The sequence below is a fragment of the Tursiops truncatus genome, chromosome 13 (assembly GCF_011762595.2).
Source record: "Tursiops truncatus isolate mTurTru1 chromosome 13, mTurTru1.mat.Y, whole genome shotgun sequence".
In the NCBI taxonomy this organism is placed as follows: Eukaryota; Metazoa; Chordata; class Mammalia; order Artiodactyla; family Delphinidae; genus Tursiops; species Tursiops truncatus.
The window spans coordinates 69,255,829-69,269,729 of NC_047046.1; positions in this window are offsets into that span (position 1 = coordinate 69,255,829).

Genomic DNA, 13,901 nt, shown 5'->3' on the forward strand with positions numbered 1-13,901 from the left:
TGGCTGCTTCCTCTAGTCTGGAGGCTGTGTGGGTGCGGATCTCTACTGTTTCTATCACACTCGTGTCCCCGACACCTGTAACAGTATGTGTCATAGCGTACCCAGGCAGAGAGGAAGAAATGCTTAAACTAAAGAAGGTTACTTTACTTCTTCCAGCAGAAAATTGGCACTTGCCGTCTGCCTCTGCAAGGATGAGGTCACTAGCCACTGCAGCCACTGACCCTCAACACACCCTGAAAGGAGTTCAGGGTGGAGATCAGGGGTGAAGCACTCTGTGCTCTGGGAAAAACTGGCAGAACAAGCCTTTAGATAGATATTTTCAAGATAAGATTTTATGAGCCCAATTCTTGCATCTTATATCTAGAAAAGCACTAAAATCATTAACAGTGACATCTGCTCCTCGTGACTAGCAGCCAGCCTCTGCCAAAATGTGTGCTTGACTGCACGTCCCCCCTTCACTAAAGTCACATATATACTGCCCCTCCCCCTGCCTCTCCGGAGCAGTTTTTCAGAGCTATCTGAAATGCTGTCTCCCGGGCTATAGTCCTCATTTTGCCCCCAATAAAAAATTAACTCACAGCTCTCACACTGTGCATTTTTTTTTTTCAGTTGTCAGTCGACACTTCACATTTATTTTTCTAATTAGTTAACTCATCCATCCATCAAATATTTGTTGAGTCTCTAAGCTCAATGATTTGATGAATACTTTGATCCATAAGACTTGGTCCTTGCCCTCAGGAAACTTAAAACTTAAAAGGGTAAGTTATATATACAAAAAAAGTAAGTCAGGGTAATGGAAAGTCTCTGAAGTGAGAGTACCATGGTTCATATACTGCATCTGACATTATTTTGAGCATTTAAAATATTAACTTCCTAGTTTTGTAGATCATGCTTTTTGAAAAGTCACAATACAGACCAGTGAGTGACACAAAAACACAAAGTCCTTTGAAAAGCACAAAGTGCTAAAGAGCCCAGGAAGGGAGAGTTCATTTCAGGCAAAGGCATTCAGGGAAGGCATCCTGGGGGAGAAGGTATTTGAGCAAAGCTATGAAGGTTGGCATGATTTTGGTTGGTAGAGATTATCAGAATGTACTCCAAGGATAGCAAATAATACTACAGTATACTGTATGTTAATACATCTGGCAAATGTGCAGCGTCTCCAGCTTTAGTGGGAGAGATGCCCGGGAAGTTAGGTGATAGACTGAAGTATCCTCTACATGATTTGATTCCTCTACTTCTGTTTGATAGAGAAAGAAGCAGGGATAGGAGGAGTCTCTGTCATTCAAATACATTTGAAAAAAAAGTTATGACTCAGGCTTTCCCCCTGAAACTCCTATGCCTCATTTGTTTCTTTTCTCTTGGCCCCATCCCCTTTAAGTACTAACGTCCCATACTCAATCCAGGACTGCAGCAGGAGTCTGGTCCTAGTAGGAACTGGCAAATTGGATGAATGAGAGGTATTAATTGAACCTGTTTTACATTCTTGGTTTGCCTGAAAAGGACCAGTATTGAGAAGGGAAAAGTTTCAAAGTTCTCACTCCCTAGTTTGGGCATTTGTCACCTCTAATCAAGCCATCCGTCTTTGGCAGCCTTGACATCTTAAATGTTGAACATTCTTCTTCAGTCAATCATGCGCTGTCTCGCATGTAGTAGGTACTCATGAAACAGTAGTTAACCTTGATTTATATTTAACTTGGCTTGTTTATTGATTGCTCTCTCTTCCTCTCAGCCTTCCCTAGATGTAAGTCCTTGATCTACATTCATCATCGAGGTCACAGAACTGAGCACATACCAGGTACCTCATTAAAGCTCATCTAACTGAACTCAGTTCTCTTGGAATAAATACAGTGTCCCTACTCCAACTTTCATATCTATGTGGGTAAACTTCAAGTCTGTATCTCTGACCGGGCATTTTCTTATAATCCTATACCTCCTGAAATGTAATATTGTAAAAGAACGTTGAATATAACATCATGAGATTGGGATTAAAGTTTTGGCTATACTCCCTGCTGAGTACGTGTGTTTAGAGCAAAACCCGATATTTCTGCTATACAAATTTCTTACCTGAAAAGTAGAGGTGATAGTGATCATATCTATATCTCATTTGGAAAATGTTGTGCTTTCCTCAGTCACCATTGTGGTGATGGAACATCCCTCCGTGGGTATTTGCCATCATATCCTCAACACTCTGTTAATGACACTACCACTCTCTTAGGTTAAAAGTTGATTCCTATCTTTTTTTACCGTACCTTTTCTTTGTTTTCTTTACTGAGTTGCTCTGCAGGTGTATTGATTCTTTCTTCAAAATGCATTTCAGACTTGTGCACTCCAGGGTAGGTTTGTCCTAAACTCCTAGCTTTGTCTTCTAACTGATAGCCATCTTTGTGATATCTCACAACCCCAGCCCACCTCAAACATCACCAACCAGATTTATTTTCAAAAAACCCTGCTGGGTCATCTTACTTTCCAGTCAGAAATCCTCCGGCTGTTCTCCATTGTACGTCTTTTATTCATTCATTGGTTCTTTTCAATGCCTATTTTTCATGCCCAGGCTATGTAGAAGGTGCTAAGGATGAAGAAGAAAAGACCCACAACTTCAGGAAGACTCTTGAATTCTCATTAGAATAAAGACATTTAAATTCTGCATGTACCCTGCCCCTCCAATCATAATTTCCTTTCCCCTCAAGCTCAATGCTCAACCCTAACCCCACTCCAGGCAACCTAGATTCTTCACTTTTCCGTGACTAAAACGTTGCAGTGAATCTGATTTCGAGATACTATTCATGCTGCTGTACAACCCAGAATGCCCTTCATTTGTTAAGCAAATATGTATCGATCAAGGCACTTTGTGCAAGGCAAAATTCTGTCTGCATATACTTGTGGGTCTAATTTAGAATGTACTTAGTCCCAGTTGAGCTCAAGTCGAAAATTCTAATGGCTTCATCTGTGCCTTATGGGGATACTGGATACTGAATTATTCACTGCCTTATGATTTTGCTTACTTGTGTGTTTGTCGAGATTATAAACTCGAGAGGCCTAGAGTCTTGTTAACTTCCTACATTTCCTTCTCCCTCCCCTCTCCCTCTCCTCACCCCCACCATACGATGAGCTGCCTACAGAAAACATTCTGCAAATACTTTTTAATAAAATGAAGTATTGAAGGAGGAGATACTGGGCCACACCCCACTGCTCACTGTGATAAAGCAACTTACTAATGTTTGTTCTGTAGAAGGTTAGTTCTGTCAGAAAATGGTATTAGGTGCACACACACACACACACACACACACAAAGACTTCCATATTCAAATATGTTTGAGAAATAATGGGTTAAATAAAACTAAACTAGTTTATTTATAGCAGGACTCCTCAGAGCTTTTAATATGCAGATAAACATTGACTTCTTCCAGCAGGAACTATAGTTTCTCAAATTTATTTAACTACAAAACACAAATGTTTTTGTTGTGGCACATTTTTAGTATTAGTGCACAACAGTCCCACCTCTGGAATTGCCAGTTTTAGACTCGGTAAACCCACTAGTTCCTCGAGTTTAGTTCCAGATTTGTAATTGTTGCAGGCAGTAACACATGGCTTTATTCCGTTTCACCATTTGATCATCTTCATGGTAAACCCTCCAGAGATTAGCAAAAGCAGCAAATAATACAAACAAATATAAAGCAAAGCAACATTGGAACATTAAAAATGGGGTCAATATAGGAGAACGAAAGGGCACTGAGGACCCTATAAATTTAGCTTATGGAGGTTGCATAACAGGTAGAGTAAAAGCCGGGGCACACTTATGCAGTGAGCATCAGACTAGGATTCAGGAGAACTGGGTTCCATTCTTGCCTTTGCCCTCAATTGCCCTAGGATTTGACCAGGTAATTTAATGTGTCCAGTCGTCAGCTTTTTCCATTTATAAAGTGAAGGGGTTAGGTTAAATGAGTGCTAAAATATATTTTGAGTGTACTGAGGTTCTTTTCATTTTAGTTGTGTCTTACCTCTCCATACAAATCCATGAAATATGCCTCAGGACATGGACGTAGTGCATGAAATGCTAGAAATCTCTGATAAGGGATGTGCAGGTGACTGGCTTTTGTTTCATATCCCCTCCAGTAGTTTGTGTGCTGGTTCCCCAGAGATAATAAACTCAGCTTGTTGGTTCTGAAATGTCATTTCAGTTACTCATTCTAAAGTGAAGAAGCGTTGCCTGCCTAGGGAGTTTTTAATGTGAATCAAGGAGCTAAATCATCACTACTGCATCGTAATGTGACTTTGCTAATGGCTTCTTTAGAAGGTTGCTGCTGGTCTGCTTTTGGCTCTTCCTTTAATTGTGCCAAATGACAAGAATGTAGGCATTTGGCCACAGCTGACGAGGAACTTTTGATGACTATCCAATTCACTTAATTTGTGAATGAATATAAATTTGGACTGTAGACTCAAACAGGGAAGGTGGGAAACTTTATCACAAAGGTTTTCCTTTCTTTTATCTAAGACCTTTAACATATTACCTAAAGGAAATGAAGCACTAAACTACTTTCTCCATTTTCCCGTTTGCAAAGGTTTTCCTTTCTTTTATCTAAGACCTTTAACATACTACCTAAAGGAAATGAAGCACTAAACTACTTTCTCCATTTTCCCGTTTGCTCTAATACTCCCCAAGCAGGTTTTCACATGGGTAAATAATCTGGAAGGGCAAATAACTCTACACACAACCAAGCTTTACCCAGTGGCTCACACTGACGTGCGGTAGGCAGTACTGACTTTTCAGGAGTCGCCCAGCTGTTCTAACTAAGTGGTTAGAGGTCACAGGACAGTGCTCTGGTGAGATAATGGCTGTGAGGGCATTTGACTGCAATAGCTATTTTAACTCCCTGTATTTTCGAGAGAACCACCAGTAGATGGTGACTGATTAATGGTCTTTCTTTAAAACAAGATACAGCTAAAAATAATCTAGGTAGGAACAGTTTGTATCAAGGTGTTCACAAACACAATGAGGCAATCATTTTCGTATTAGTTTAGATAATGACACTGAATACTATGAAGTCAGCGAATGTTGTTTATCTTCCATTTTTATCTTGTTTAACGTACACTCATTTCATTCCATCTGGTCAGTCCTCAACCAGCTGAAGTCAGTTGGTTCTATTGCCTGTTTCCCACAATTCACCAAAGAGCACACAAAGTCCCACAAGTGCCACCCTCTGCACCTTGAATGTTGCTACTGTTGTATGATTGAACTTTTACCTACTGTGTGGACACAGCAAGCTCAGCCTTATCTCCACTAAAGTGATCAGGTTGTAAGGGAATGGTTTGCTCCATAAAAGTAACCTGGAATCATTTCAGGGAATGCCTGTATTGAGGAAGCTAGTGAGAAGAATAAAAGATGAGCAGGGACATATGATAGATAAGAGACCATCCTTTCTTCCAAGAATTCCAGGCCAATAAAGGCATGGAGAAGAAAGACAGGCAAGGAACAATCACAGCACTGCCTGGTAGGAGCCATTGCAGAGTAAAGACAAGGAAGGTGTGTAGGAACTGGATGGATACGCTGGAGGAGGTGAAACTTGAACTCCCATTGAGGGATGAGTAGAAATTCAGCAGGTAGTTAAAGAGGAAATCGTTATAATGGTAAATCCGAAGAAAAGGTAGGATGAGAGAGTGGAGCATGTTCTAGGAATGGAAAAATGTGCCCTATGGATAAAGCACGAAGGTGTTTGTGAAAATGGAGAGCTGTGATGATGGAATAACAGGCGATGGTCAGATGGTGAAGAGCCTTGAAGGGCAAACAATCTTTAAATTAAAAACGTTATTGCCTAAAGCTAATAAAGAGCCATGGCGAAATTTTAAATTCTCTTTCCTTCACTCAAAGTATATATTCTTTTCATATAGACTAAAAGTGAACACATACAGGCTTTCTACATTGGATTTCACCTTAGCCTCTTGTCTTCTGTATTCTCATCAGCAAACTACCCACTTGGGATAATCGATGTTAACACTCTGATTTAACCTTCATGCTTTCTCACGGTCTGTCTAATCATATATAAATATGTAAAAGCACACACAGATGGAGTTATCATTGTTTAATAAGAATTTACTCATACGGTCTATACTTTTCTGCATCTTGGTTTTCTCACTTAATGCCTCTTTGGAACTCCTCCAAGTTAACTTACATTTTCGAGGCTTCGTAAAATGTGAATGTATCATATTCTCCATGTTTATTTAATAATCCACCTATGCATCTGTTGATAGGCTTTTTCTTTGCCTCCAGTTTATATATACACATACACATTACACATATATTCTTACAAACTGGTGTTTCTGTTTCTAGGGTAAACACTTAATTTTAATAACTTGCCAGATTATATTCTCAGGAGGCTATAACGACATACATTTCTGCCAGCAGCATGTGAGAATACCTTTTATTACAGAACCTCGTTAGCACTGGATGATATAATTCTTTTTTGTTTTGGATGGTCTATTGTGTATGAAATTATTACATTATGCCACCTCATTAGAGCACCTTTTCTTATATTTCTTCACCACTAGGATTTGATCTTTGGGGAATAGCTTTCTATTCTTTGCCCAGTTTTGTTGTTTTATTTTTTTTTTCTTGTTAAGTTTTTGAGGGCTCTTTATCTATGCTCTGAGATAGTAATACATATTCAAAATTTATTTTGTCTAGTGAGTTTTTTTTTTTTTTTTTTTTGCGGTACGCGGGCCTCTCACTGTTGTGGCCTCTCCGGTTGTGGAGCACAGGCTCCGGACACTTAGGCTCAGTGGCCATGGCTCACGGGCCCAGCCGCTCCGTGGCATGTGGGATCTTCCCGGACCGGGGCACGAACCCATGTCCCCTGCGTCGGCAGGCGGACTCTCAACTGCTGCGCCACCAGGGAAGCCCCGTGAGTTTTAATAATAGTATATTTTGCCATACAAAAGGTTTAATTTTTATATGGTATCTTTTCATTTCTAACATTGGGGTTTCTGGTTGTGGTTAAGAGGATCTTCCTTTCTCCTACATTGCACATGTATTTGCTGAGATATTCTTTCATGATTTTGTGGTTTTATTTGTTACAATTAATTACCTAATTCATGTGACATTTATTTTTGTATATAATGTATGTCAGGGGTCCAATTTCTTTTCCTTCTAATTAAGTACCCTACTATTTATTAAGTAAACGACCTTTTCCCCCACTGCATTGAAGTACTACCTTTATCATGTGTTAAATTCTTCTGTATTCTGGAATCTATTTCTGCATTCTCAATTCTGTTTCATTGATCTATTTCTCCATTCCTATACCAATACTATGTGTTTGAAGAGCAGCCTTATAGTACTTTCTATTATCTGTAGAGAGGGCAAGGCTTATCCCTTCCTTAACATTCTTTTTCAAAATTTTCTCCTGCTCTTATTATTCCATATAAATGTTAGCATCATTTGATCCAATTCAAAAAAATCTTGTTTGGGCTCTAATTAGAATCGAATTAAATTTATACATTAATTTGGGGAGCAAAGGCGTTATAGTTTTCCTCATTTACGTTCTGTCCCTTTTTTGTTAAAATGGCTAGGCATGACCAGATGTGTATTTTAAAGGTTCAGTGCAGCATCAGAATGGAGGAAGGATTAGACTGCAGTAAGACAGCACAAGGAAGATCATTATGTGGATATTGTCACCATCCAAAAGATGCTGAGTCCAGGCTAAGGCAGTGACAGTCAGGTGAGCCAAGAGGGGACTGAAAAGAGAGTTATTTTGCAGGTAAAGATCAACATAAATTTTTAATGGAACCGGTTCAGAAGTTGAAGGAGATGTAGGAGTATTTAATGACCTAGGATCTTGGCTGGATTGTGATTGGATTCACGTGTGTGCCATTTATAAAAAGGCATCAGAATAAGATCAACATTTCCAAGAGTAGAGAGACAGTGAGCTCAATATTGGGTGTATTTCATTTTAAAGTGCCTAGAAATAGATAAGAATTTGGAGTTGAAGTGAGAGATCTGGGTTAGAACTATAAAGGGACTATCATAGGGTGAAGGTTATAGTTGAGGCGCGTGCGTGTGTGTGTGTGTGTGTGTGTGTGTGTGTGTGTGTGTGTGTAGAGGATGAGATTGCCCAAAAAGACCATGCAAAATAAGAAGATAAAAGTTCATTAAAGGAACTCTTCCACTCTCTCTTTAAAACATCACATCTGATTCATGTTTGGCAAAGTGACAAAGGATATTTCTACTTGTAAAGAAGCCAGACTGAGGATAAATCTTCACTCAGTTTTCCTAAAATAGTTAGAAGGATGGACTAAAACCCAAGCAGCCTTGGACACTGTGATCTGAAGACTCTGGCAAGAATAAATATTTGCTTTATTTATGGTGTTGAGGAAGTCTGGTCACTAATTTAGTCAGTAAAAATCATCCGTATTACTTGATGGAGTAAAGACTTTCTCATTTGTGTACATTTATTGACACACATGCAAACCCACAAAAACGCACTGATTTATTTAAATGTTCCTCTTCGATTTCTTCATGTTATGTTTGCTTATGGATGAGCTGCCATGTTTATTTCTAATGATGAGTTTCTTTAGAGAATGTGTCTCTTTACCTCCAGTGATAATATTATCAGTATAGTCACATAGAGGTCCTGGATGGGGACTGCTTTGTTAGATGACATTTGGCAGCTGGCTGACGAGGTTTAGCCAATTGCCATGCCAGATATTTAGTAACATAATGTATCATGGGTTGGATGCCAGTGGTTCTTGGACCATTTCCTCTCCGTGCTTACGTGCTATGGACCCAGGGGGTGACTAACAAAGTGGCACACTTTATTCATCTGTGAATAACAGCATGTGCAAATGAAGCCTGGGAATTAGAGCTCTCCTTCCTTTGCTGGAGAGAAGAGAATGCTTTGGTGGCTCATCCTTAAGTCTGCATTGGCCTCTAGGCTTGTCCTTATTGATTGTTCCCACATTTCCATGCAGCAATTTGAATCAAAATGTGAAACCTTTCATATTAAAAGTTGTATGCGTCCAAACTTCAAATAGACATATACTCTGAAAATAAGAGATGTTTTGCACTGAACTAGGACAGTTAAAATTCTTACTCTAAACCCAGTTCTCCTTTATTAATCACTGCAAAGTAATACTTAAGATATTAAGTATCTTAAGATATTATATTTTATACTCAATTTGTTGCATACTTAGTAAGAAATGCTTCTTATTCATTCACTTATTTAACAAATTTTTATTAAAGATGTACTGTGTATAGTCACTAGGCTGCATGTTGTCCCATCCCATATGCTTTATTACATGTGATTCTTACTGCTTTCATTTGTTTGCTCATTTCTTCATACAACTTACCTTTGCTATCTGGAAGAATAATACCAGTTTCTTTCATAATTTAATTCCATGATCTTTTCATGCATTTTGTACTTGATGATTCATATGCAATTTCAAATCCAATGTATTTTCAGAATCTTTTAAAAAGCGGGTAGACCAGTTGTCAAGCCTGTATATCCTTCTTTCTTCACCAATCATTTTTGGTTCACTTGGCAACGATCATCTCATATTTTGTCCTGCATTTAATTGATCTGAGCAGTTATTGGCTTTGAAATTTAATTTTCTAAAACACAAAAGAAAATGAGTCAAGCAAACAGTTAGAGGGATCAATATTTCTTGCTCCTTAGGCCAGGATCCAATGTACTAATGTTTATCCTCTTTAAGGATGCTCCTGGGTGGATCTTCTAGACAGAAGCTCAGCACCAACGTCACTGGCCTGATTCTCCCCAAAGGAAACAGCCCGTGGGGCTCTACAGGGGAAAGGGAAAGGGGTATTTCCGTGGTGGTGAGCCCCAGTTCCATTTTATACAAGCGTGGCTCAATACGATGGCCTCTTCTCTCTTACTTGGCTATTATTTATTATTCCTTTCCATCAGGCTATCAGGTCAAATTGACCTTATCGTCTAAGCACTTAACTCTGCCAGACACTGTCTTAGGTGTTGCAGATACACATGAATACGGAAGTTTTCTTACACAAGAATGCACACTCTAGCAGAGGATACAGATACATAAAGCAAGATATATGCTACTTCCTAAGGCCAGAAAGTGTCAGTTATTTAACTTTTGACTAGTAGGAAATATACCTTCTATTTTTTCTAACATATTCATTTTCTTCAAATGGTAGCCAGAAAAGTCTTTAAAGAAACTGTATGAATGAATAACTAAAACACACAGTAGATATCTCTGCCTATTATACTCTCAACTGACACTGTATACTCTCCCCCCTCAAAAAAAAGTGAGTGCTATCAGAAAGAAAGTCATAGATTATCATTCAGAAATAATTATAACACTGTAAGGTTGGTTTTCATGCTGGGAACATTTTCCTGAAAAGGTTACTGTATTAATAGATAACTTATATTGAGCATCTATTCTATGTGACCAGCTCAGAGCTAAGCAGTTTGTTTGTAATATTATCTCATTAATCCTTCCAATAACTCCACAAGGAAGGTACCATTATTACTTCATTTTACAGACAGGAAAGCAGAGACCTAGAGGGGTAAATTGGGTTCACTGACTAAGGCTATGTGGATTTTAAGGCATGGAACCAAAACTGAATGCAGGAAGTTTGGCAGACTTCTAAGTTCTAAGAGAATTTAACTACTCCAATGGTCTCACCCTCAATAATTATGTAAACTACCCATTATTCACTGCTTGCTATATTCCAGAGAGTTGGCAAAGCCCTTCATAACTCTGTTGCATTCATTTCTTGTTACAACTTGGAGAAATTAAGACTATTCATTTCTATTTTCATTTTCATTTTACAGTGAAGAAACACTGTTTAATAATTGCTCCAGATCCTAAAATAGCATCTTCTTCCTGCCACTCTTTATCCTCATATCCTGCTTTATTATTTTATTTTCATAGAACTTACTTCCATCTGACAGTTTTGTATTCATTTGTATATTGTCAGTCTCCCCTCACTCCATCAAAGGCTTCTTGTGTTTTGTTCACTGCTGCATCCCCAGAGGCTAGATCTGTGTCTTAGAAACGCCATGCGCATAACAAATATCTGCTGAGAGGTTGAATGAATAAATACAAAAGGGTCTGTGTGCTTTTGGGGGGCTGTCAGTCACTGCTCTTGCATCCTGGGAGGAACTTGGCCTCTGTCCTTTCCACTGCGTCTTCAGAGGGCCTGGCTCTGTAGTGGGCAGTTCAGCTTCACCCAGGCTCAAATTAGGAGTGTGTCTGCCATTCTCCTTTTAGATGGCCCCCACCTGGAGGAGGCCGTGATCACAGTGTCAACATGAAGCAGCTTTGAAATCACGTAAAGCCCAGAAATGATGTCTGGTACATTCTCAAGCTCCCATTAGCTAAATAATGGAATGTAGCAGTTGCACTTTAGACCTTTTTCTCGAGGCTGGAACTGATGCCAATTTGACAATTCTATCCATTACACTTCCAGAGAACAGGTTGAATTTCTTGGCCTAATTTTTATCCTCTTGGCATCATATTGCCAAGGAAAACATATCTAGGGATTTGTCCGCCCAAACCTGCTGCCCCAGCCAATAATGTGGTCCTTGCAGCATCCATAAACTTTTCCCATCTTTTGCAACTGCCAAGCTTTGAATCTTAGCCTTTAGGATAACACTAGTGTATGTGGACCACATGGAGTCTGACCCCAGAATAACTGTTCTAGTGAACTGAATCTAATAGTCCTCTGAAGTCTAGCCCTTGTCTATTTCATCTTCATCTCCTACCACCCCCTGATAGAACTACTTGTAATGTCCCCCATGTCAGCCATGCTGCCTGCACTCAGAGATTTTCCTCGTGCTGTCGCCTCTTCTTGAATGCCTGAATATCACCCCTCCTCTTTGTGACCCAGCCAATTTCTAGTCTTCTCCAGCTTTCTCCCTGATACCTCCATCACTCATATGAGTGTATGATCGGCCTTGGTGCCATCACTCACCATCATATACATATTGAGCATCCAGGTGCCTTGCAGTGTGTGCCAGATTCTGAGAAGCATAGTGATGCTATAAGGCAACCATAGGAAAATGCTGAGACCCTCTGGCATTTCCACAGATGATTTCTCATGGAAAAGATATGGAGTTACTATACTGTGATCATAGCTGTTAAGTATGTTGCTCCAAGATTTATGTGCTGCTTATTCAGAAAATATGTCAGATGGGACACAAAGAGCAGACATGTAGTATTTGCAAATCCCTTGGTATAAATCCCATTTGTTTGCAAATTGAGTTTGTTTGATTGCAATGTTTTTAGAAAACAGAGAGAAACTGGTCCTTCAGTGTTTCCAGTGAGGAAAGGAAGTTGCCCGTGATCGCAGCTACGAGCTAGAGCACCACCCCTCCTAGGAAGGGTTTCCTGCTCAGACACGCAAGGCCTGACTGCAGGCAGAGACCCCACCCACTACTCTTCACACACCTTTGCATTCCACCCCAAAATCAAGTGACCTGATTCCTCGCTGAGGCCTCAACCACTCATGAAATCAGGCTTGATGAAATCACCTTCAAGGAGCAGCCCGTTGTATGTGAGCATTGCTGGGCCCTGCATTTTGTAGGCAACAGGGGCCAGTAAAGCTCATGTGTCTGGTCTCTATCCCTTGGTTTCCTGAAATCTCCACCTTCTGTGGTTGAATGACTCATAGCAAGGACAACCCAGAAGAGAGGTGCTATCGCTGCTTTGGGGAGATTGCAAAACCAGCAGTGAACAAAACAGACGACTTCCTTATCTTCCTGGAGGATAGATTCTAGAGGGTGTTGCCGTGATGCCCTCTGCAGATTTGTATGTGGGCCCCTTCAACACTGTTCTACATCAGTTTATGTGCCTGTCTCTTGGACTGTGGAAATTTTTGGAGTCTTTTCATGTTGATGTCCACAGTGCCTAAAATAACTCCAGCTCCTAATCAGTCACATGGGGAACATTTGGTGAATAAATGAATCTGATCACAATAACATAAGCATATATAAGAATAGGGTGCTTAGAAGTACTCTCATATATACTTCGGAAAAAGTGAGAGGAATTCTTTAGTGTACAATAACTTTTATAAGGTGAATTAATTGTTACAGCTTTGAAGAATATGAACTCTGGCCTGTTAAAGTAGTCAAAAAGGATAAATGGGGACTTCCCTGGTGGCGCAATGGTTAAGAATCCACCAGCCGATGCAGGGGACATGGGTTCAAGCCCTGGTCCAGGAAGATCCCACTTGCCGCGGAGCAACCAAACCCATGTGCCACAACTACTGAGCCTGTGCTCTAGAGCCCATGAACCACAACTACTGAGCCCACGTGCCACAACTACTGAGCCTGTGCTCTAGAGCTGGTGCTCCGCAACAAGAGAAGCCACTGCAAGGAGAAACCTGCGCACCGTAACGAAGAGTAGTCCCCGCTTGCTGCAACTAGAGAAAGCCCACACACAGCAACGAAGACCCAACACAGCCAAAAATAAATAAAAATAAATTAAAAGTTTCTTTAAAAAAAGGATAAGTGGTGAATGGTGTGAAAGGAGAAGAGAGAGACTGTTCAAAACACAGAACTGCAATCTCTTAGGGCAGGAGATGGGAGCAGGGGGCGAATGAGAAAATGATACTAGAAATGCACTGATGTGAAAACAGTTTTACAGAGTTGGAAACAAGGTCAGTATTTTTTTTTTTTTTTTTGCGGTACGCGGGCCTCTCACTGTTGTGGCCTCTCCCGTTGCGGAGCACAGGCTCCGGATACGCAGGCCCAGCGGCCATGGCTCACAGGCCCAGCTGCTCCGCGGCATGTGGGATCTTCCCGGACCGGGGCACGAACCCGTGTCCCCTGCATCGGCAGGCAGACTCTCAACCACTGCACCACCAGGGAAGCCCCAAGGTCAGTATTTTTGCAGCCCAGCAAGACTGCATGGTCTGTGCTCTGGCTGCACTTA